The sequence below is a fragment of the Megascapheus bottae genome, unplaced genomic scaffold (assembly GCF_031878675.1).
Source record: "Megascapheus bottae isolate mThoBot1 unplaced genomic scaffold, mThoBot2.hap1 HAP1_SCAFFOLD_45, whole genome shotgun sequence".
NCBI lineage: Eukaryota > Metazoa > Chordata > Mammalia > Rodentia > Geomyidae > Megascapheus > Megascapheus bottae.
Genome location: NW_028327483.1, coordinates 2,833,688 through 2,856,419, shown reverse-complemented (window position 1 = coordinate 2,856,419; position 22,732 = coordinate 2,833,688). Strand labels below are relative to the sequence as shown.

Genomic DNA, 22,732 nt, shown 5'->3' with positions numbered 1-22,732 from the left:
GATTTATTCATAGAAGAATAGACAACAGACAAGGCATGCACCAGTGGTTCACATCTGTAATCCTAGCCATTTAGGAAGTTAAGATCTGAGGATTGATGTTTTTTTTATTGTAATTAGTAAAAGGGTTACATGATATTTGCCAGATAGAAGGTGCATTAATTCACATACATTGATACCCTTTCACATGTCTTGGTACCCGTTTCCCTCCCCCCCACACCCCACACCCGTCTTGGTTTTCCCCCGTTCCCTATCAAATTTCAAATATCCAAATACAAATAAATTCAATATGTCAGATAACAAAGTGAAATACTATACCAATATGAGATAACCAAGGGACAGCAAAGGAGATGAGAGACATCATAGTACATTAAGGACAACAATCATTCATTATATGGCTTTTGTTTCACTATCCTGGAGGTCATTTGCATGTACTACCCTTTCGTATACTCAATGAAGGGCGTTGATGTTGAAGTTTGTTTCTTGACATGAAGGTATCCTTTGATCTTGAGTTTTGCTACATTTAGCCATTCTAACTCTTTTTTGGACATTGGGGCTTGCATTCTGGGTCTGGGCATTGACACTGAGTTCTTCAGCTCAAGACAACCACACTACCCTTGAGCCATACAGCCACTTCCAATTTTCTATCAGTTAACTAGAGATGAGTCTCACAGACTTTCGTTCCTGGGCTGCCTTTGAACTTTGATCCTTAGATCTCAGCCCCCAGGATAGTTACGATGACAGGTGTGAGCCACCGCACCTGGCCATTCTAATTTTTATTGGTAGAATTTCTGGCATTTCCATTCACAGTCATGGTTGACAGATCACTTCGAAACACAGCTAATATGTGACTTGTTCTCTGCGTTAACTGAAGCTTCTTTCACATTATTTTAAAAATTGTAATTAATAGAAGGGTTACATTATATTCGTCAGATAGAAGGTACATTATTTCACAAAAATTTATACCCTTCTCATGCTTTTGTCCCCCTTTCCCTCCCGCCTCACCCTCCCCTCAAAATTTTTCCCCCTTCCCTATTCTATTTCAAATAAACAAATAAATATACATGCAATGTAATGGATAACAAGGTAAGATACTGTAACAATACGAGATAACCAAGGGAAAACATAAGAGATGAGAAATAACTTAGGACATTAAGAACAACAGTATCATCTCCTATGGTCCTTGTTTCCATATCCTGAATGTCTTTTCGTTTAGCCTCATCCTATGTGGCCTTATGTATGTAGGGTTTGCCATATTGTAAACCTCTGCTAAGAGAGTTCAAGGTTTATATTAATTACGAAAAATGACGGAAACCATTGATGCTATGCTCTTCTCAGTCCAAAGTACTTCACTTAATATGATTTTTGCTAAGTCTTTCCATTTCTTTATATCGTTCATTCTGATGGCAGCATAGAATTCCACTGTTAATAAATACGACATCTTAATGACCCCATTATCTACTGAGGGGCATTTAGTTTTGTTCCATAGATTTGCTGTGGAAAATGGTCTTGCAATGAGCATCATTGTGCTAGTGCATTTAGTATGTCCTTGTTTCTGGACCATTTGGTAATGCCAAGTATTGGAATTGCTGGGTCATAGGGGAGCTCTATGTGTAGTCTTTTGAGAAACCACCATACTGCTTTCCATAATGGTTCAATGAATTTGAACTACCAACAATAGTGTAGTAGTGATACATCCTGGCCGCATCCCCACCAGCATCGGTTATTATATTTCTTTATCCTGGCCATTCTAACTGGTGTGAGATGGAATCTTAGAGATGTTTTGATTTGCAATTCTTTTATGGCCAGAAACATTGAGCATTTCTTCATGTGTCTATAGGCCACTCTTATTTCTTCTTCAGAGAATACTCTAAATCTTTGGCCCATCTTTTAATAGGATGGTTATTTGGAGATTAATTTTGGAGTGATTCAATTTTTTTGAGGTTTTGATATATTTTAGATATTAGGCCTTTGTTTGTTGTATGGTTAGTCAAGATCTCCTACTCTGTATGCTTTCACCTTAAAATTTATACCTGGTTGGATACAAGCAATATACTCCTGCAATAACTTCTGCTTAGGTAGGTGAGCTACAAATACTAAAATTTGAAGGCAGTACAACTAAGACCTTTTGTGAGACTCTTAAATTCATTTAACCACCAGGAACGAAGGGCTGGGGCTAGTGACTCATGCCTATCTACTGAGGAAGCCACCGTCCTCAAATCTAAGATTACGGTTCAGTTTGAACTTTAACCTGCCAGAAAATTGTTTGAGATTCTTATGTCAACTGGCCATCAAAATCTTCAGTAGATCTGTGGGTCAAGTGGTAGAGTGCTACCCTTATGGGAAAAACAGTCCGGGACCAGGAATTTGGCATAGAGTTTGATTTGCTTGCCTAGCATTCATGAACACCTGGGTTCAATTTCTCAGTACCACATAAACAGAAAAAACCTGGAAGTGGTGCTTTGGAATAAAGAAAGCGCCTAGGCCCTTAGTTCATGCCTGAGGACTGGAAAAAAAGCCCAAGGTCAATGCACATATCGTGAGATCAAACCACAGGACCAGTATCAAAAAGTAGACATTAACACTGATTGTGTAGAGTAGCAATGATTCAGAATAGCATCATAAAATACAAGTCCCGTATTTCTTAGCAAGTTTTTTTAACACTTTCTCAAAGTAACACAGGAATCACTTCATGTGGTTGAAATGTTTACTTTGCTACAATCTGTGGAGGCGTCATTCAGTGGTTGGTTGGTCTACTATTGTAAACATCTTCAAGGAATCCTTGAATGAGCTTGTGTGAGAAGATTCTCACATCATGGCCAGTAGAAAGTAAGACGATATTATGGCTTGGCCTAGTGGTAGAGTGGTTGCCTAGCATGCATGAAGCCCTGGGTTTGATTCCTTAGTTACCACATACACAGAAAAAGCCAGAAGTGGTGCTCACGTGCCAGAACACTAGCATTGAGAAAGTTCAAGGATAGTGCCCAGACCCTGAATCCAAGCCCCATGATTGGTAATAAAAAAGAAATAATATGCTTAATGGAACATTATGTTAAAATGATGTATTTTTGTAGTATTATGTAAAATTCTGAGCAGTTACTGACACATATCGGGGTTTCTTCAGCCTACTCACTCTGTCTGCTGTGAGAGTTGTGGTCCTGGATTCAGAAAATCTCCTCAGGAGGGACAGGCTGCTGTTGCTTTTCTTGCACAACTTGCCAAGACAATGAGATTGCTAATGGAACAGGTAAGCTCATGTCTTACGGGGAAATTCATACTGGCTCCTAGTATCCTCATCCATGCAAGTCATTACAAATGCAGAATTGCAGATTCAAATTCTTCCTCCTTCACTTAGTAATTTAATTGTGACAGTGGTTGCTACTTCTCTTCGGGGGGAAAAAGGACTTGGGCTCTGATTTACATGTAGCATTTTTTCTGGTCTGCTGTATATATGTTTACTCAACTACTCAGTACTGTAACTTTAACTTCTATCCCATTACATGCAAAGAATTTTTAAGAACAAGATCTATATCTTCAATATTACCTTTGAACTACAAAGAAAACACAGATTTTTGCACATTTTTACTTCCTATTACTTAGAAATCTTGGGGAAGCAGAGCAAGTGCTCTGGGTTGGGTTGATTTAAGGATCAGACACAGGGTCGGCTGTTTGGCCTAGTGGTAGAGTGTTTGCCTACCATGCACAAAGACCCAGGTTCAATTCCTTGGTACCACACACATAGAAAGGCTGGAACTGGTGCTGTGGCTCAAATGGTAGAGCTCCAGCCTTAAGGAAAGCCCAAGGACAGTGCTCAGGCCCTGGGTTCAGACCTCAGGAAGGAAAAAAAATTAAAAAAAGGATCAGAATCTGCCACAAGTATTGTGTATAGCATGACTTTATATCTTCAAAGAGTAATTTGATTATCTCTTCCCGTAGAGATGAATAGAACAAACAAACATACCAACTAAAAGGAAGGACCACAGTGTGCTTCAGAGACATACAGGTACTTGCAAAGTTACTCCACAAATGTTTCTTTTTTGCAAGTGCTGGCCCTTGAACTCATGGACTGGGCAGTGTCCTTGAGTTTCAGAAGGCTAGTTTTCTACCACGTTAGCCACAGCACCACTTCCATCATTTTCTGTGTATGTGGTCCTAAGGAATCAATCCCGGAGCTTAATGCATATTTGGCAGGCACTATTCCACTAGGCAACACTCCTGGCCCCCAAATATAAAATTTTGAATGAGGGTTGGACTTGTGTACATAAGTCTGAGAGTTTTGTCAGCATGAAGAAGAAATGAAATAATTTGTAGGGTATTAAAAATGGCAATAAATAATATGAACAATCATCATTGGCAATTAAGAGTTTCACTCAGACTAAAATATGAGAATGTAAGTATTCCTGTAAGAACATGAAGAATGCATAAAAGTAATACTGAGCATATCTGGTAATATTTACTTTATGCTACTAAATTTTCACATGTCAGAATATTTGCTTTTTATGTACTGAAAAGGGACTAATGAGAATATGTTTTTCTTATGAGATTTGGAGCAGTGTGTGAAATGCCAACATAGTATGCCAACACAGTATGCCAACACAGAGAGGAATCAGTGCTTCCTAAGAGCTGCAAGTTTCCTTCCTTATGGAGAACCCTTGGGGGTGGCCTTGGCTTGCATGGCTCTTTATCTACACTCACAGCAGTTGTTCTTGGGGTGTTTGTGAAATATAAGAACACTTCCATTGTCAAGGCTAATGACCAGGCTCTCAGCTTCATCCTGCTCATCTCCTTCATCTTCTGCTTTCTCTGTCCCTTGCTCTTTATAGCCATCCCAACACAGTCACCTGCATTCTACACCAAACTATATTTGGAATTGTGTTCACTGTAGCTGTTTCTGCTGTCTAGGCCAAAACTGTAACTGTTCTTCTGGCCTTCAAGGTCACTCTTCCAGCAAGAAGGATGAGGTTGCTACTGGTATCAAGGGCTCCTAACTTCATAACTCCCATCTGCACCCTGATCTAGGTGCCTCTCTATGGGATTTGGCTGGGAACCTCTCCTCCCTTCATTCACACAGATGCATACTCTGAACATGGTCACCTCATCACGTTATGTGGCAAGGACTCCCTCACTGCTTTCTATTGTGTCTTGGGATACCTGGCTCCATGGACTTGGCCAGCTTCACTGTGGCTTTCTTTACCAGGAACCTGCCTAACACCTTCAATGAAGTCAAGTTCCTCACCTTCAGAAAGCTGTTGATCTATAGTGTCTGGCTCACTTTCCTGCCTATTTACCACAGTGCCATAGGGAAAGTCATGGTGGCTGTAGAGGTCTTCTGTATCTTGCCCTCCAGTGCTGGGCTTCTGGGCTGAATCTTTGCCCCCAAGTGCACATCATTTTGTTAAGGCCAGATAGAAATTCTCTGCATGACTTCTAGGACAGAAGAGATCTTCAAATAAATAGGCCATCTTAAGCTGAAATTTAAATATTTGACCAAATATACTCATTTGTGTTCTTGGAATCACTTCAACATATGAGTGACATTCATTTCTCTGGTAATGGTACAGTCACAAGTAGTAGCCACAGCCAGGTAAATTTGATTTTTAGTCTGAATTTTTGGGTTCTTTCTATTTTCTCTTTATTTAACCTTCCATCTCCTTTTATCTTCTCTATTATATTTTGTGTGTATGTGAGTGTGTGTTTGTGGGTGTGTGTGTGTATGTGTGTGTGTGTGTGTGTGTGTGCATGTGCGTGTTTAATATTGACCTCTGACTGGCCACTGTCCTTGAGCTCTACAGCTCTAGTATACCACATTCCCCTTATCCAAGTCCCACTTCCCATTTTCTAGAGTTTAATTGGAGATAAGAGTCTCAGGTCCTTTTGTTTCCGGGCTGCTTTGAAGCTTGATCCTCAGATCTCACCCTCCTGAGTAGCTAGGATTATAGGCATAAGCCACCACAACCAGCTTCACTAATATATTTTCACTTCTGACTTGTTTTCTTATATTGCTTTATTAATAACTTGTCTAAAATTTGTTATTTTGTGTCAGTTCTGGGGCTTCAACTTAAAGTTTGGGTACTGTCACTGAGTATTTTTGTTCAAATCTAAGTGCTTTACCTCTTAAGCCATAGCTTCACTGTTGGCTCTTTGCTGGTTAACTGAAGATAACATTCTCATGAGCTTTCTTGTCCAGGTTGGTTTCCAACTATGTTAATCTGATCCCAGCTCTTTGAGTGCCTAGGAACTAAATTTTAAAGTACATTAACTTCTTGCATTCATATCAATATGTTGCTTAGTCCTCAAATACATTTCGATGATATTTTCCTATTACCATGTTCCATGACTTCTTATACTCATTGCTGCAGTTTATTTAATACTTCCTATTCCAACATCTTCTTTTTGCAGTATTTATAAATCTGTTTGTTTGAATCAATCTACCTTCCCCATCCTCCCTTCCATCTCTCTTTTTTTCCCTCTTTTTCCTCCTCCTATTTCTTCTATATAGTTTTCTATAAGGCTTCTTTTTCTATATTGTTTTAGAATGTCAGTATTGCTTATATATCCTACAAAAAATATACTTCTAATGTATTTCACAATGTATTAGATTTATGAAGCAATAGCTGAAGAAAAATATAGATTCCTAAGTTTGCTTATACATTGCTGGATATGCTTTTCAACATATCCTTGTGTAATTATTTTTCCTATACTTTTATTATAATTAATAGAAGGGTTATATTACATTCACCAGATAGAAGGTGCAAAGTGCATTAATTCACATACATTGATACCCTTTCTCATGTCTTGGTCCCCATTTCCCTTCCCACCACCACAACCCCTCATCTTGTTTTCCCCCCTTCCCTATCCAATTTCAAATAACCAAATACATATATATCCAATATATCAGATAACAAAGTGAGATAGTGTAAAAATATGAGATAACCAAGGGACAGCAAAAGAGATGAGAGATAACATAGTACATTAAGGAAACAATCACTCATTATATGCCTTTATTTCTACATTCCAGAGTTCCTTTCATTTAGTGTCATACTATAGGGCCTTATGTATCTAGGTTTTGTTCTATTACAAATCTCTTTTTAATTATTCTTAAAATACTGAACATACATATATTAGATATGTACTCGGTTATCTGATGATTATTACAATGCTACATTTCTATTACCTTCTTTTCCTGAAATGCATTATTCATTATTTTAAATAGACTGAATTATTGGGCTGTGTACATGTTTAAAGAAACATAACTATTTAAGACATAGTGTCACATAATGGCCATCCTTCCTGTTCATTTTTATTTTACCTTTTTAAATTTATGTTTCTTATAAGTGAGTGATTATGTACTGACAATCACTTACTGAGAGTGGACTTCTACTACTTTAGTTTTAAATTGGAAGTATAACAATGTATTGGCTAAAAATAACACTGTGCTTATATTCGTTTTAAAAGGGATAGTACTGAGCAAATACTTCTAAATTGTTAATATTTTATAAGAGATTGAGAAACTCTTTGTTTCTTTGAAGCTCATTTTTTTATTTCTTCTTAATTTTATCAACAGGGTGGGTTTGTTATTGTTGAGTTAAACACTGCTTACACATTCAATAGCAATCCAGTTACAAATTATCACAATATACAAACTCCCCAGAATCAACTGTGCAGAAGTCAGAGTGTATGTTCACCATCAGGAAGGAGAGCAGGTTATCAAATCTGAGTAAGGAAAAAGAGACATCCCATCCATGGTGTGCAAATGTTACACCCATTGTAGATAGAAGCTGTGGTGTTCACAATAGTGATAATAAGCATACAAATCAAGCAGACAGGCCAAGAGTTTGGCCTAGTGTTAAAATGCTTGCCTAGCATACACAAAGACCTGGGTGTGATTCCTCGGTACCACATACACAAAATATGCCAGAAATGGTGCTGTGGCACAAGTGGTAGAGTTCTAGCCTTGAGAAAGCCCAAGGACAGCACTCAGGACCTGAATTCAGGCCTCAAGTCTGGCAAAAAATTCGAGAGGGCATGTAAAGGCTTTCTACTCCCTGAAATGGAAATTAATAAGATGTGAAGGCCACTCACAGGGGTAGCAAATATTTCGCGGAAGTACATCTTTAATACACATAGTATTTTATGCATTTATACATTCACAGAAAAGGGCAGATGTATGGCTGGATTGAGTCTCCTTTCATCAGGATGATGTCCACAAGCTTCTGATCACCTTATTTTCACAAAATGAGAGTGAAACTCCATTACCATCATGGTTGAATGATGTCACATACTTTAACATTATAATTCCTGCTGAAAGGATATAGAAAGTATCTTCTCAAACATACAAGAAAAAGTAAAGAAAAAAGGAACAACTCTTTTAGATGCAGAAAACCAAGATCAAATACAATTCACAGCAAATATACTGGGGATAAAAACAAGATTTATCTATTATCCTGTCTACTGAGGAGGCTGAGATCTGAGGATCATAGAGCCAGTTTAGGCAGGAAAGTCCATGAGACCCTCAAGTACAATTCACCATCACCACTCCCCAAACTACAAGTGGAGCTGTGGCACAGGTGGCAGAATCATAACCTCAGAATGCAAATGCTCAGAGACAGGACCCAGGCCCAATGACCGCTACACACATCTACACAAACACACACACACACACACACACACACACACACAGATAGGAACACTTGAAGTGGACTTTCAGGCATCATCTAGGGTGGGGCAAATCTTTCACTAAGTCTTTCACATTTGAGTTCATATGACAATCCTTGGATCCTATTGGCCTTCACATTCCTAGTCTTCTCTTGATTAAAAGAAAAAATATGACAAGCAAGGATCTTTTTCAGATAAAGATCAAACAAAATTCTTTGAAATAGGAAATTTAAGTAGCCAAGTAAAATGAAATTAGCAATCACATTTATAATGTGGAAAAAATACTACATTGTAGCATAATTCTATCAGAATCGTACAAGACATACTCTTAGTCTTTCATAAGCTCATTATTTTGCCTCAATTCTTCTCCCTGTAGTTTGAAATGAACATATGGCCTGTATTTTCTCTCCTTACCCCAATTTGATAGCAAAGCTGAAACACTGACTTCCTTGAAGAGAGACATGAAAAGGCTCTTTAAAATAGAAGGAACTTTGGTAGGAAATTGGTCATAATGCAGTAGTAAGGACGGTAATGCAAATAGATTGCACTTGTCTCAAACATTGTAGTTATGGTAAAATTGCATTCACGACTTTACTGAGAACATTTTATTCAAATCTCCTGATTCCTTAGAATGAAAAAGATCTTCACATTTCAAGTAGAAAAAATACTGTGTTTATGGAATAAGGTTTGATACTGAGTTTACATTGAATTTCAAAAAAGGGACTTAAAATCTTACATTTTCTTAAAGATTACAGCATATATACTTTAACAGCCCTTTGGTTAAAGGAAAAATAGCCTTCTTTTGTTTGGGTTTTTCTTTTGTCTTTTAGTCGTGGGGCTTGAACTCTGGGCCTCAACTTCAGCTCAAGGCTATTGCTCTACCACTTTGAGCCACAGCACCACTTCTAGTTTTCTGGTAGCTAATTGGAGATAGGAGTCTCATGGACTTTTGTACTTGGGCTGGCTTTAAACCACACTTCGCACATCTCAGACTCCTGAGTTGCTTGGATTACATGAGCCACCATACTGAAAACTGAACATGAAGAAAAATTCTGTGCCATGTCACCCTGACAAAGAGTTAAAATTCCCTGACTTCTTCTGAGATTCGGGAGAAAAGGATAAAGTATCCAGATGGAAATATTGGGGTTTTTGTTTTGTTTTGGCATGTTTTGTTTTTGCCATTCCTGGGGCTTGAACGTAGGGCCTGAACACTGTCTTGCGTTTTCTTAAGGCTAGTGCTCTACCATTGGAGTCACAGAACCACTTCCTGCTTTTTATCTGTGTATGTGGTACCAAGAATTGAAGTAGTGTTAGAGAGCAAACACTCAACCACTTAGGCCACAGTATTGACTTGAAAAATTGGGGCTTTGCCAATGTTCTGCCATAAAACAGATTTCCCAAATTCCTGACGACTTCAGAACTGTACAAAACCAAACATTCCTACACTGAAAAAAAGTGAATCTGAGATCTGAAGTTATACCATTCTACTCTTCACATATTCACTCTTCAATGAAAAAATAAAATATCCATGTAAATAATGTAACCATGAACAATGAAACAAGGAAATAATTTCTCAATGGAAATGAAACAATTTTCAACAAATCTCAGACAAAAAATTTATAAGACAGCACACTAGAAATTGAGAAGTGTAATGAAAGTGTTTATAGGCACGAGAATGAAAAAAAGCCTCAGAAACAAAGGAAAATTATGCTTGCGTAAGGAATATCAAGGAATAATTAGATATCATCAGAAAGAATACAGTGAAATTATTCATGTAAAGTCACTTTAAGGAAGCCATTACTACATTTGCTCAGTGGGGCCCTAGGAGAACAGGAAAAAAAATAAAAACATTCATGGGGGCCAGGCGTTTGGCCTAGTGTTAGAGTGCTTGCCTAGCATGCACGAAGACCCAGGTTCGATTCCTCAGTACCACATACATATAAAAAAGCTGGATGGAAGTTGTGCTGAGGCTCAAGTGGGAGAGCTCTAGCCTTGAGAAAGACCAAGGACAGTGCTCAGGGCCTGAGCTCAAGTCCAGGACTGGCAAAAATAAATAAACAACAACCCAAAAACAAAAAAAAACATTCATGAAGATAAAAAAAATTAATGAATTCATACAGGATGAAAAAAAGTAAACTGAAGAGACTCTATCACCAGCTTCTGGACTGTAGGAACTGTTTAAAGGAATTTTCTAGAGAAGGAAAATATACGTTATCTCTGAGTACAAAAAAAAAATGCCGGGAGTTTGGCATAATGGTAGAGTACTTGCCTAGTATGAAGGAAGATCCAGGTTTGATTTCTCTGGACCACATTCATAGAAAAAACCTGGATGTGGTGCTGAGGCTTAAGTGATAGAGATGTAGCCTAACCATGAGGTAGTCCAACGAGAGTGCTCAGGCCCTGAGATCAAGCCCAGGACTAGCAAAAAGAATTGCAGTATAAAATATAATTACATGAATGTGCAGCAAAAAATCAGCTGAATTGTGATGAGTGCACAGAAATCATGAGAAGTTTATACATATTCTCTAAGGAAAAAACAAATAGAAAACATACGAACATGCATAGTTATCTCTGTAGATCAATGATCACTTTATAGTTGAACTATCTACATATAATAATTACAATATAAAGACAGTAAACTAGAAGAGAAGGACTAATTCCTGTTGCTACAAAAGAAAAACCATCTTTAAATATAAAGATACATGTTATGGGGTGGCCCTGGATGTACACTTTGGTGGAATCAAAATTTCAGCTATACAGAAGAAAATGATCTGACAGATGTATAGTAAAAAATGATGATCACATTTAAGAATATCTGGGAAATCTCCAAGGAATTCAGTTTTAAGTAACTTCACCACAACAGAATGGTAAGTAGGAGCTCATATTTCTATCAATATTTATATCAATTTCCTCAAGTGGACACTTCCACAATGTAGACATGAGCAATGTATTACATTTTAACTTGTAAATAGATATGGATATCTTAAAAATAAATAAACATGAAGAGACATAGACATAAAGGAATAAAAAATATTGTTATGTGAAACTGTTCAAATCATATCTCAGGAAAAGTATGACTAAAGGAATAAAGGGACTAATTAAGATTACAGTTTTTTCCTAGAAATATACTGATCTTCAATAGGTTTTGTGTTCAAAGGTATGCTAAAGAGAGCATCAAATCACAAGAGAAAGAGGAAACCGAAATCAAGATCCATAACTCTATGTGGTGATTTTGAGGCATCTAGATCAGTAATAGATTAAAAAGTGTAGAATGTCAGAAATGACATTGCTGCAGTTCATAGCATATTCCATCTATTGGACTCATTTAACATGACAGAACATTTCATGCCAACAACTGCAATGTACACAATCTATCAAATAACATAGGGCTTGAACTCTGCCTGGCCACTGTACCTGAGCTCTACAGCTCTAGGATATCACATTACCCTTTAGCCAAGTCCCACTTCCCATTTTCTAGAGATTAATTGGTGATAAGAGTATCAGTGCCTTTTGTTCCCAGGATGCTTTGAAGCTTGATCCTCAGATCTCAGCCTCCTGAGTAGCTAGGATTATAGGCATAAGCCACCACAACCAGCTTCACTAGTATATTTTCACTTCTGACTTGTTTTCTTATATTGCTTTATTAATAACTTGCCTAAAATTTATTATTTTGTGTCAATTCTAGGGCTTCAACTTGAAGTTTGGTTAGTGACACTGAGTATTTTTGTTCAAACCTAAGTGCTTTACCTCTTAAGCCACAGCCTCTCCGTTGGATCTTTGGTGGTTAACTGAAGATAACATTCTCGTGAGTTTTCTTGTCCAGGTTGGTTTCCAACAGTGTTAATCAGATCCCAGCTCTCTGAATACCTAGGAACTAAATTTAAATACATTATCTTCTTTCACTCATACCATTATGCTGCTCAGTCTTTAAATACATTTCAATAATATTTTCCTATTACCATGTTCCATGATTTCATATACTCATTAGTGCATTTTATTTAATAGTTTCTATTCTCACATCTGTTTTTGCAGTAGTTATAAATCTATTTGTTCCAATCAATCTACCTTGCCACATCCTCTCTAGTTCCTTTCCATCTCTCTTTTCTTTTGCCCTCTATTTCCTTCTCCTAACATTCTATATGGTTTTCTATATGGCTTCATTTCGTATATGGTTGTAGAATGTCAGTATTGCTTATATATCCTATAAATATATACTTCTAATATATATCATAATGTATTAGATTTATGAAGCAATAGCCGAAGAAAAATGTAAATTCCTAAGTTTGCTTATACATTGCTGGATATGCTTTTCAACATATACTTGTTTAATTATTTTTCACATATTTTATTATAATTAATAGAAGGGTTACATTACATTCACCAGATAGGAGGTGCAAGATGCATTAACTGACATACATTGATAACCATTCTCCTGTCTTGGTCCCCATTTCCCTTCCCACTACCACAACCCCTCATCTTGTTTTCCCCCCTTCCCTATCCAATTTCAAATAACCAAACACAAATATATCCAATATATCAGATAACAAAGTGAGATAGTGAAACAATATGAGATAACCAAGGGACAGCAAAAGACATGAGAGATAACATAGTACATTAAGGACAACAATCATTCATTATATGGATTTTGTTTCTGTATCCTAGAGGTCCTTTCATTTAGCGTCATACTATACGGCCTTATGTATCTAGGTTTTGCTCTATTACAAATCTCTGTTTAAATATTTTTAAATTACGGAACATACATATATTAGATATGTACTCAGTTATCTGATGATTATAACAATGTTACATTCTATTACCTTCTTTTTATGAAATTCATTATTCATTATTTTGAATAGACTGAATTATTGGGCTGCATACATGTTTAAGAAACATAACTATTTAAGATATAGTGTCACATAATGACCATCCTTCCTTTTCATTTTTATTTTACCTTTTTAAATGTATGTTTCTAATAAGTAAGTGATTATATACTGACAATCACTTATTGACAGTGGACTTCTATTACTTTAGTTTTAAATTGGAAAAATAACAATGTATTGGCTAAAAATAGCACTGTGCTTATGTTCCTTTTAAAAGGGAGAGTCCTGAGCAAATATTTCTAAATTGTTAATATTTTATAAGAGATGATGAAAGACATTGTTTCTAATGAAGCTCATTTTTTAAAATTTCTTCTTAATTTTATCAACAGGGTTGGTTTGTTATTGTTGAGTTAAACACTGCTTACACATTCAGTAGCAATCCAATTAACAATTATCACAATATACAAACTCCCCAGTATTAACTGTGCAGAAGTCAGAGTGTATGTTGACCATCAGGAAGGAGAGCAGGTTATCAAGTATGAGTAGGGAAAAAGAGACAAGTGATGGTCCTTAAGACATCCCATTCGTGCTATGCAAATGTTATACTCATTGCAGATAGAAGCTCTGGTGTTCACAATAGTGATAATAAGCATAAAAATCAAGCAGAGAGGCCGAAGTTTGGCCTAGTGTTAAAATGCTTGCCTAGCATACACGAAGACCTGGCTGTGATTCCTCGGTACCACATACACAAAATATGCCAGAAATGCTGTGGCACAAGTGGTAGAGTTCTAGCCTTGAAAAGCCCAAGAACAGCGCTCATGACCTGAGTTCAGGCCTCAAGAGTGGCAAAAAAATCAAGAGGGTATGTAAAGGTTTTCTACTTCCTGAAATGATAGTTCATGAGATGAGAAGGCCACTCAAGGTGGTACCAAGTATTTCAGGGAAGTACATCTTAAGTACACATAGTATTTTATGTTTTTATAGATTCACTAAAAAGGGCAGATGTATGACTGGATTGAGTCCCCTTTCATTAGGATGATGTCCCCAGGCTTCTGATCACTTTATTTTCACAAAATCAGAGTGAAACTCCATCACCATCATGGTTGAATGATGTCAGAAACTTTAACATTATAATTCCTGCTGAAAGGATGTAGAAAATATCTTCTTAAGCACACAAGAAAAAGTAAAGAAAAAAGGAAAAACTCTTTAGCTGCAGAAAACCAAGATCAAATATAATTCATAACAAATATACTGGTGATAAAAACAAGATTCATCTATTATCCTATCTACTGAGGTGGCTGAGATATGAGGATCATAGATCCAGTTTAGGCAGGAATGTTCATGAGACCCTCAAGTCCCCAAACTAGAAGTGGAGCTGTGGCACAAGTGGCAGAATGCTAACCTCTGAGTGCAAATGCTCAGAGACAGCACCCAGGCCCAATAACCTCTACACATACACACACACACACACACACACACACACACATGCGCGTGCGCGCACACACACACACATACACACACACACACACACACACACACACACACACACACGGACAGGAACACATGAAGCCGACTTTCAGGCATCATCTGGGGTGGGGCAAATCTTTCACTTAGTCTTCCACATTTGAGTTCATGTGATGATCCTTGGATCCTATTGGCCTAGGAAATAGGACATTTAAGTAGCCAAGTAAAAGGAAATTAGCAATCACATTTATAATCTGGAAATAAATACTACATTCTAACCTACTTCTCTCAGAATCCTACAACACATACCCTTGGTCACTCATAAGCTGCAAAATCGTCTCATTACTTTTGCCTCAATTCTTCTCCCTGTAGTTTGAAATGAACATGTTCTAGCAGAGCTGAAACCCTGACTTCCTAGTAGAGAGACATGAAAAGACATGACCCAGCAATTCCACTACTTGGCATTTACCCAACAATCCAGAAACAAGGACATACTAAATCCACTAGCACAACAATGTTCATTGCAGCACTATTCATCATAGCAAAGATATGGAACCAACTAGATGTCCCTCAGTTGATGAGTGGATCAACAAGTTGTGGTATTTGTACACAATGGAATTCTATGCTGCTCTCAGAAAGAATGACATCGCCCCATTTGTTAGGAAATGGAAAGACTTAGAAAAATCATATTAAGTGAAGTAAGCCAGACTCAAGGGAACTTAGGCTCAATGGTCTCCCTCATTCGTCATAATCAGTAGAAACCTTGGGCTCTCCTAGCAGAGATCTGCAATAGAGCAAAATCTTGATACATAAGTCCATATAATGTGAAGCTAATTGAAGGGACCTCCAGGATATTGAAACAAAAGCCATATAACGAATGATTGTTGTCCTTAATGTACTATGTTGTCTCTCATCTCCTTTGCTGTCCCTTGGTTATCTCATATTGTTATAGTATCCACTTTGTTATCTGATATATTGAATTTATTTGTATTTGGATATTTGAAATTTGATAGGGAAGGGGGGAAAAACCAAGATGGGTGGGGGGGTTGGGGAGGAGGGAAATGGGTACCAAGACATGTGAAAGGGTATCAATGTATGTGAATTAATGCACCTTCTATCTGGCAAATATCATTTAACCCTTTTACTAATTACAATAAAAAAGGAAAAAAATAAATAAATAAAAAGAAAAATGAATTATACTGAAAATTGAACATGAACAAAAATTCTGTGCCATATCACACTGAAAAACAGTTAAAATTCCCTTCTTCTTCTGAGATTGGGCAGAAAAGGGTAAAGTATCCAGATGGAAATTTTGGGGTTTTGTTTTGTTTTACTGGGTTTTGATTTGCTATTCTTGGGGCTTGAATGTAGGGCCTGAACACTGTCCTTGTGTTTTCTTAAGGCTAGTGCTCTGCCACCGGAGTCATTTGCTGCTTTTTTCTGTGTACGTGGAACCAAGAATTGAACTAGTGTTAGAGAGCAAACATTCAACCACTAGGCCACAGTATTGACTTGAAAAATTGGGGCTTTCCCAGTTTTCTGCCATAAAACAGATTTCCCACATTCCTGACCACTGCAGAACTGTATGATACCAAAGATTCGTACACTGAATATGAGATCTGAACTCATACCATTCTATTCGTCAGATATCCACTCTTCAATGACAATGAAAAAATAAAATATCCATGTAAATATTGTAACCATGAACAATGAAACAAGGAAATAATTTCTCAATGGAAATGAAACAATTTTCAACAAATCTCAGACAAAAAACTTATAAGGCAACTCACTAGAAAATGGGAAGTGTAATGAAAGTGTTCACATGCATGACAATGAAAAAAAAGCCTCAGAAACAAAGGAAAATTATGCTTGTATAAGAAATATCAAGGAATAATTAGATATCATCAGGAACACTACAGAGAAATTATGCATGTATAAAGTCACTTTAAGGAAGCCATTACTACATTTGCTCAGTGGGGCAGTAGGAGAAAAGGAGAAAAAAAAACCATTCATGTGGCCGGGCGTTTGGCCTAGTGGTAGAGTGCTTGCCTAGCATGCATGAAGACCCAGGTTAGATTCCTCAGTACCACATACATAGAAAAATGCTGGAAGTGGTGCTGAGGCTCAAGTGCTAGAACTCTAGCCTTGAGAAAGACCAAGGACAGTGCTCAGGGCCAGAGCCCAAGTCCAGGACTGGCAAAATAAAAAAACAAAATGCCAAGAAGAAAAAAAAAACATTCGTGAAGATAAAAATTAATGAATTCATACAGCATGAAGAAAAGTAAACTGAAGAGACTATGTCACCAGCTTCTGCACTGTAGAAACTGTTGAAAGGAATTTTCTAGAGAAGGAAAATGTATGTTATCTCTGAGTACAAAAAAAAATTCAGGGCCGGGTATTTGGCATAATGGTAGAGTATGGTCTAGTATGAAGGAAGATCAGGGTTGAGTTCTCTGTACCACATTCATAGAAAAAAGCTGGATGTGGTGCTGAGGCTTAAATGGTAGAGATGTAGCCTAACCGTGAGGTGGTCCAAGGACAGTGCTCAGGCCCTGAGATCAAGCCCAGGTCTAGCAAAAAATTGCAGTATAAAAGATAATTACATGAATGTGCAGCAAAAAATCAGCTGAATTGTGATGAGTGCACAGAAAACATGAGAAGTTTATACATATTCTCTAAGGAAAAAACAAATAGAAAACATACGAACATGCATAGTTATCTCTGTAGATCAATGATCACTTTATAGTTGAACTATCTACATATAATAATTACAATATAAAGACAGTAAACTAGAAGAGAAGGACTAATTCCTGTTGCTACAAAAGAAAAACCATCTTTAAATATAAAGATACATGTTATGGGGTGGCCCTGGATGTACACTTTGGTGGAATCAAAATTTCAGCTATACAGAAGAAAATGATCTGACAGATGTATAGTAAAAAATGATGATCACATTTAAGAATATCTGGGAAATCTCCAAGGAATTCAGTTTTAAGTAACTTCACCACAACAGAATGGTAAGTAGGAGCTCATATTTCTATCAATATTTATATCAATTTCCTCAAGTGGACACTTCCACAATGTAGACATGAGCAATGTATTACATTTTAACTTGTAAATAGATAGGAATAATTAAAAATAAAAAATCATGAAGAGACATAGACATAAAGTCATACCAAAAATATTTATGTGAAACTGTTCAAATCATATCTCAGGAAAAGTATGACTAAAGGAATAAAGGGACTAATTAAGATTACATTTTTTTCCTAGAAATATACTGATCTTTAATAGGTTTTGTGATAAAAGGTATGCTAAAGAGAGCATCAAATCACAAGGGAAAGTGAAAACCAAAATCAAGATCCATAACTCTATGTGGTGATTTTGAGGCATCTAGATCAGTAATAGATTAAAAAGTGTAGAATGTTAGAAACGACATTGCTGCAGTTCAAAGAATATTCCATATATTAGACTCATTTAACATGACAGAACATTTTATGACAACAACTGCAATGTACACAATCTATCAAATAACATAGTGCATTCACCATCAGATGATGCCGTATTCTACAAAATACATTATATATTTTAACTTTCATAAATATTGTATTATATGCTCTGTATCTATAAAGCTATACTGAAATAAAACTAGAAAGCAGCAGGTGTAAATCCTCTGCAAAAGCAAACAAGTAATCACAAATTTTAAACTGCACACACAAAGGGAAGTCTTCAGGAAACTTAAAGGTTCCCCGGATACAGAGACAAGAATGTAGGTTACTAGCAGTGAGCTCATTTAGTACCCAGTATACTTGAGGAAATATGGTCAACCTAGAACACCATACAAAAGTGTCCAAGTATATAATAACATATTTTAGGAAGAAAAGTATCTTTGTCCACATAGGACATTAGTGTCTATATAGTAACATGTGCAAACATTCCTGGAACTAATGGATTGTATCAGTATCATATCATACAAAACCAGAATAATACACAACAATGCATTATTTGTTTACATTTATTATAAATTTTTCTATTAACTCAATTATCTTAGTTATATTATTATGTTATAATGTATTAACATTTTAGTAACTGTAAAGATTAATAATTATGCTAGATTCTTATTGAAATACAACCAGATAACATACTATGTAGTATATATAATATACTTTGTAGACACTATACAATTATATACTATATAATGTCTACTACATAATGAATAATATGTATTAATATATAGTATGTCATTAATACTACATAATTGTATATACACTATAGAATATATACAGTATAGTATATACAATACATAGCATAGAATATGAATATTATATGACATATGCATATCATATAATTTTACACATAAAATTATTATGCATATGTCTGCATTATTACATATTGTATTATATAATATATTAAAATAATAGTATATTAATTATATATATTGTTATATTATCATACCATATATACAATGTAATTTACATATTATTTATAGATATAAGTATAGGTATATACTTCTCGGTGCTGGTCCCACGCCTTGAACTCTGTGCCTGGGTGCTAAGCCTGAGCTTTATTGCTCAAGATATTTCTCAACTAATTGAGCCACAGCTCCACCCCTGAGATGTTGGGTGTGGTTTGTTTTCATTTTGAGGTGTGTGTGTGTGTGTGTGTGTGTGTGTGTGTGTGTGTGTATTTGGTAGGTAATTGGAGATTACAGTCTCATGGCCTTTCCTACCCAGGCTGACTTTGAACTCTGATCCTTGGATCTTAGCCCCCTGAGTAGTTAGGATTATAAGCATGAACCACAAGTGGTTGGCTATAATGAGTTTTCTAACACAAAGCAATTACTGTATAAAAATATAAACTTCATCCTAAAATTAAAAGACAGTAATAATTCAATTTCCTCTTCTCTTCTTTAAGTCAGTGGATTATAAGTAAAGGACAGTGTTCACTTCAAATCAGAAAGAGATACATTCAAATGTAGATTTGAGTGAAATGATGTCATTTTGACTTAATTTATAGAAATGTAGAATAACGCTTTGTCCTTGTCTTCATAGCTCTAGGGCCTGAGGTATAGAAAATGTCATGAGAATATTTTTGCTTCATTGGAAGGATCTAAATATAATTCTGACTGGTGTGGCGAGGCCATTGACATGCATGCATATGTACCCATTTGAAGAGCATAGTTCCACTGCCTACCAAAAGCCACCCCCTCAAAAAAATAGATCTATCTGTAGTGCTCTTTTACAAATATATGGATTCATAAATGTACAACTATCTATATATCTATATTTAAGAGTATTTTAGGACCTGATGGCAGATTGTAGTAGAAAATGCATTTATCCTCATCATTCATTCAGCAAAATAATGTGAGGCATGGAGATGGGTGTGTGTGTGTGTGTGTGTGTGTGTGTGTGTGTGTGTGTATGTTACCTGTGTCAGTATGTGTATCAGGGTTGGGGCTTGAAGTCAAGGCCTGGGAACTGTTCCTGTAACAATTTTCTCAAGGCTAGTGCTCTAATACTTGAGCCATAGGTCCACTTCCAAATTTTGTAGGTTATTTGGAGAAAAAGGGTCTCACAGACTTTTCTGCTTGGCTGGTTTTGACCTTGATTCTCATATCTCAGCCTCCTGAGTAGTTAGGGTTATAATCATGAGCCACTGGCACCCAATTAGGAGTATGGAGAAGCTCTGTGCACAAAATTGCAGATCTGAGGAAAGGCTCAACCAAATGTAACTTCTGCCTTCTTATGCCCAGGGCAAGCACCAACATTCTGTTTTATCATCTAACCTTCTGATTCTGTTCCAGCAGATCTCAGATTTCCCCATTTTAAGTAGAACAACTTGTTCTCATTGTTCTTAATGGGGAAGAAATAGAAGTGTTTAGAAAATACACTACGAATCTAGGACAAAACAGCTTAGAAAGTGTGCATTTTACCAGGCATGGTGGCTAACGCCTGCAATCCCAGCTACTTAGGAGTTTGAGATCTGAGGATCAATGCTCAAAACCAGCCTAGGCACTAAGGACCGTGAGATATTACCTCCAATTAATCACTAGAAACGGTTAAGTAGGGCTTGGATCAAAGGTAGAGGGGTAGCCTTGAAACGAAGAACTCAGAGACAGCGCCCAGGTCCAGGGTTCAAGACGCATGACCCTCAAAAATAAATTGTGCATTTATTATGGATAGCATATAGCCCCAGAGATCTCAATCATGTAAACGAACAAGGAAGGAGGATTCTGGGAGAGAGGAGAATTAGGCTCATTCTAACCGCAGCCATTGCCTTTTATGTGTCGTGTGATCCCCAAGAGCACAGAACAACTAGGTCAACCAAACATAAGTAATGGGCAAAGATGTCCCTCTGCTGGCTTCCTCCAGACACTGTAGCCAACATCAGAGGCAGCTTTCAAGTTTGAAAGAATTCATAAAGACAACCTCAGGGTCTTTGACAATAGAAAGGAAACTGTTTCCTTGTCAACAAGGTTTCATATTGCAAGAATAGAGAGAGAAGTTATTGAAAACAAAAACTAAGACTTTTTTCTGATAGTCATAAACTCCATCAACATATGATAAATTCTAAGAAAACGAAGAATGTGTGAGAATAATGTGTTCAATGGGGCAGATAAGACAGAAGTGAATAAACAAACAAAATAAATTTTGTTTAACTTTCCCAAACATAGCGTACTCATGGACAGGATCAAGGTGGAATTGATACAAATTCAGCAAATATTTATTCAGTATTTTCTATGATTTAACTGTGTGTGTGTGTGTGTGTGTGTGTGTGTGTGTGTGTGTGTGTGTGCATGTGTGTGCTCCCGCGCCTGTTGGTTCTGGGGTTTGAACTTAGTGCTCTTAAAGCTTTTGTGCTCAAGGCTAGTGATTTATCACTTAAGCGAACCACTCTATTTTTAACATTTTTAATGCTTCATTGGAGATAAGATTTTCATATGCTTTCTTCCAATCCTCAACTCTCAGCCTCCTGAGTAGCTAAGATTGCAGGTGTGACCAACTGGTTTCCACCTAAATAGGACTGTGTTCCCAAAAGCTCTGTTCTAAAGGTTTTTGCCCTAAGATTGATAAATGCTATTTTAATTTTGAGAAGTATTGCCTAGTTGAAAGTTACTTGACAGTTACTGAAATTATATCCTCAACATGGATTATAAAATTATCTCTCTCTCTCTGTTTCTCTCTCTCTCTCTTCTCTCTCCTTCCATCCCTCCCTCCCTCTCTCCTTCCTGGCTCAAAATGTAAATACTCAAATACATATTCCCATCCTTATATGACACCTTCATGATAGACCCAAATCTTGGAACTGTGATTCAAAGGAACCTTTCAGGTGTTTTATTGTAGCAGTGTGAAACTTAAATAGCACTTTATATAAAGCTCTGTACTAGGTATGGGGTGAGGGAAATGGGGACCAAGACATGAGAAAGTGTATCAATGTTTGTGAAGAAATGCACCTTCTCTCTGGTCAATATAATGTAACCCTCTATTAATTACAATAAATATATATGGATAAAAAAGCACTTTACTAGTTAATTTCACATAAATTTCCTCCTATTCATTCAAAGGAATATTAAACATAGAGACAACATTTAATAGAATCATTTTATTTTAGTGGAAGTTTTTGTCAATTATCAATGTCATTATATGCTTTTCATTAAAGTACCATTCTTTAAATGAGTCTAACTAGTTTCTTTTTTATTTATTCTCATAACTTGTTATTCTTTAGAAATTATTGCTACTCAACTACTCAAGTGTTTGGAATCTGAGGATATCTGAGGATCTCTATTCAAAGCCAGCGAG

The 22,732-nt window shown here is 36.6% G+C and overlaps 1 pseudogene; it reads left to right on the top strand.

Annotated features, from left to right (window-relative positions):
* The first annotated feature begins 485 nt into the window (after positions 1 to 485).
* LOC150039753 (vomeronasal type-2 receptor 116-like) lies at positions 486 to 5,428 on the top strand (annotated as a pseudogene).
* Positions 5,429 to 22,732: the final 17,304 nt, after the last annotated feature.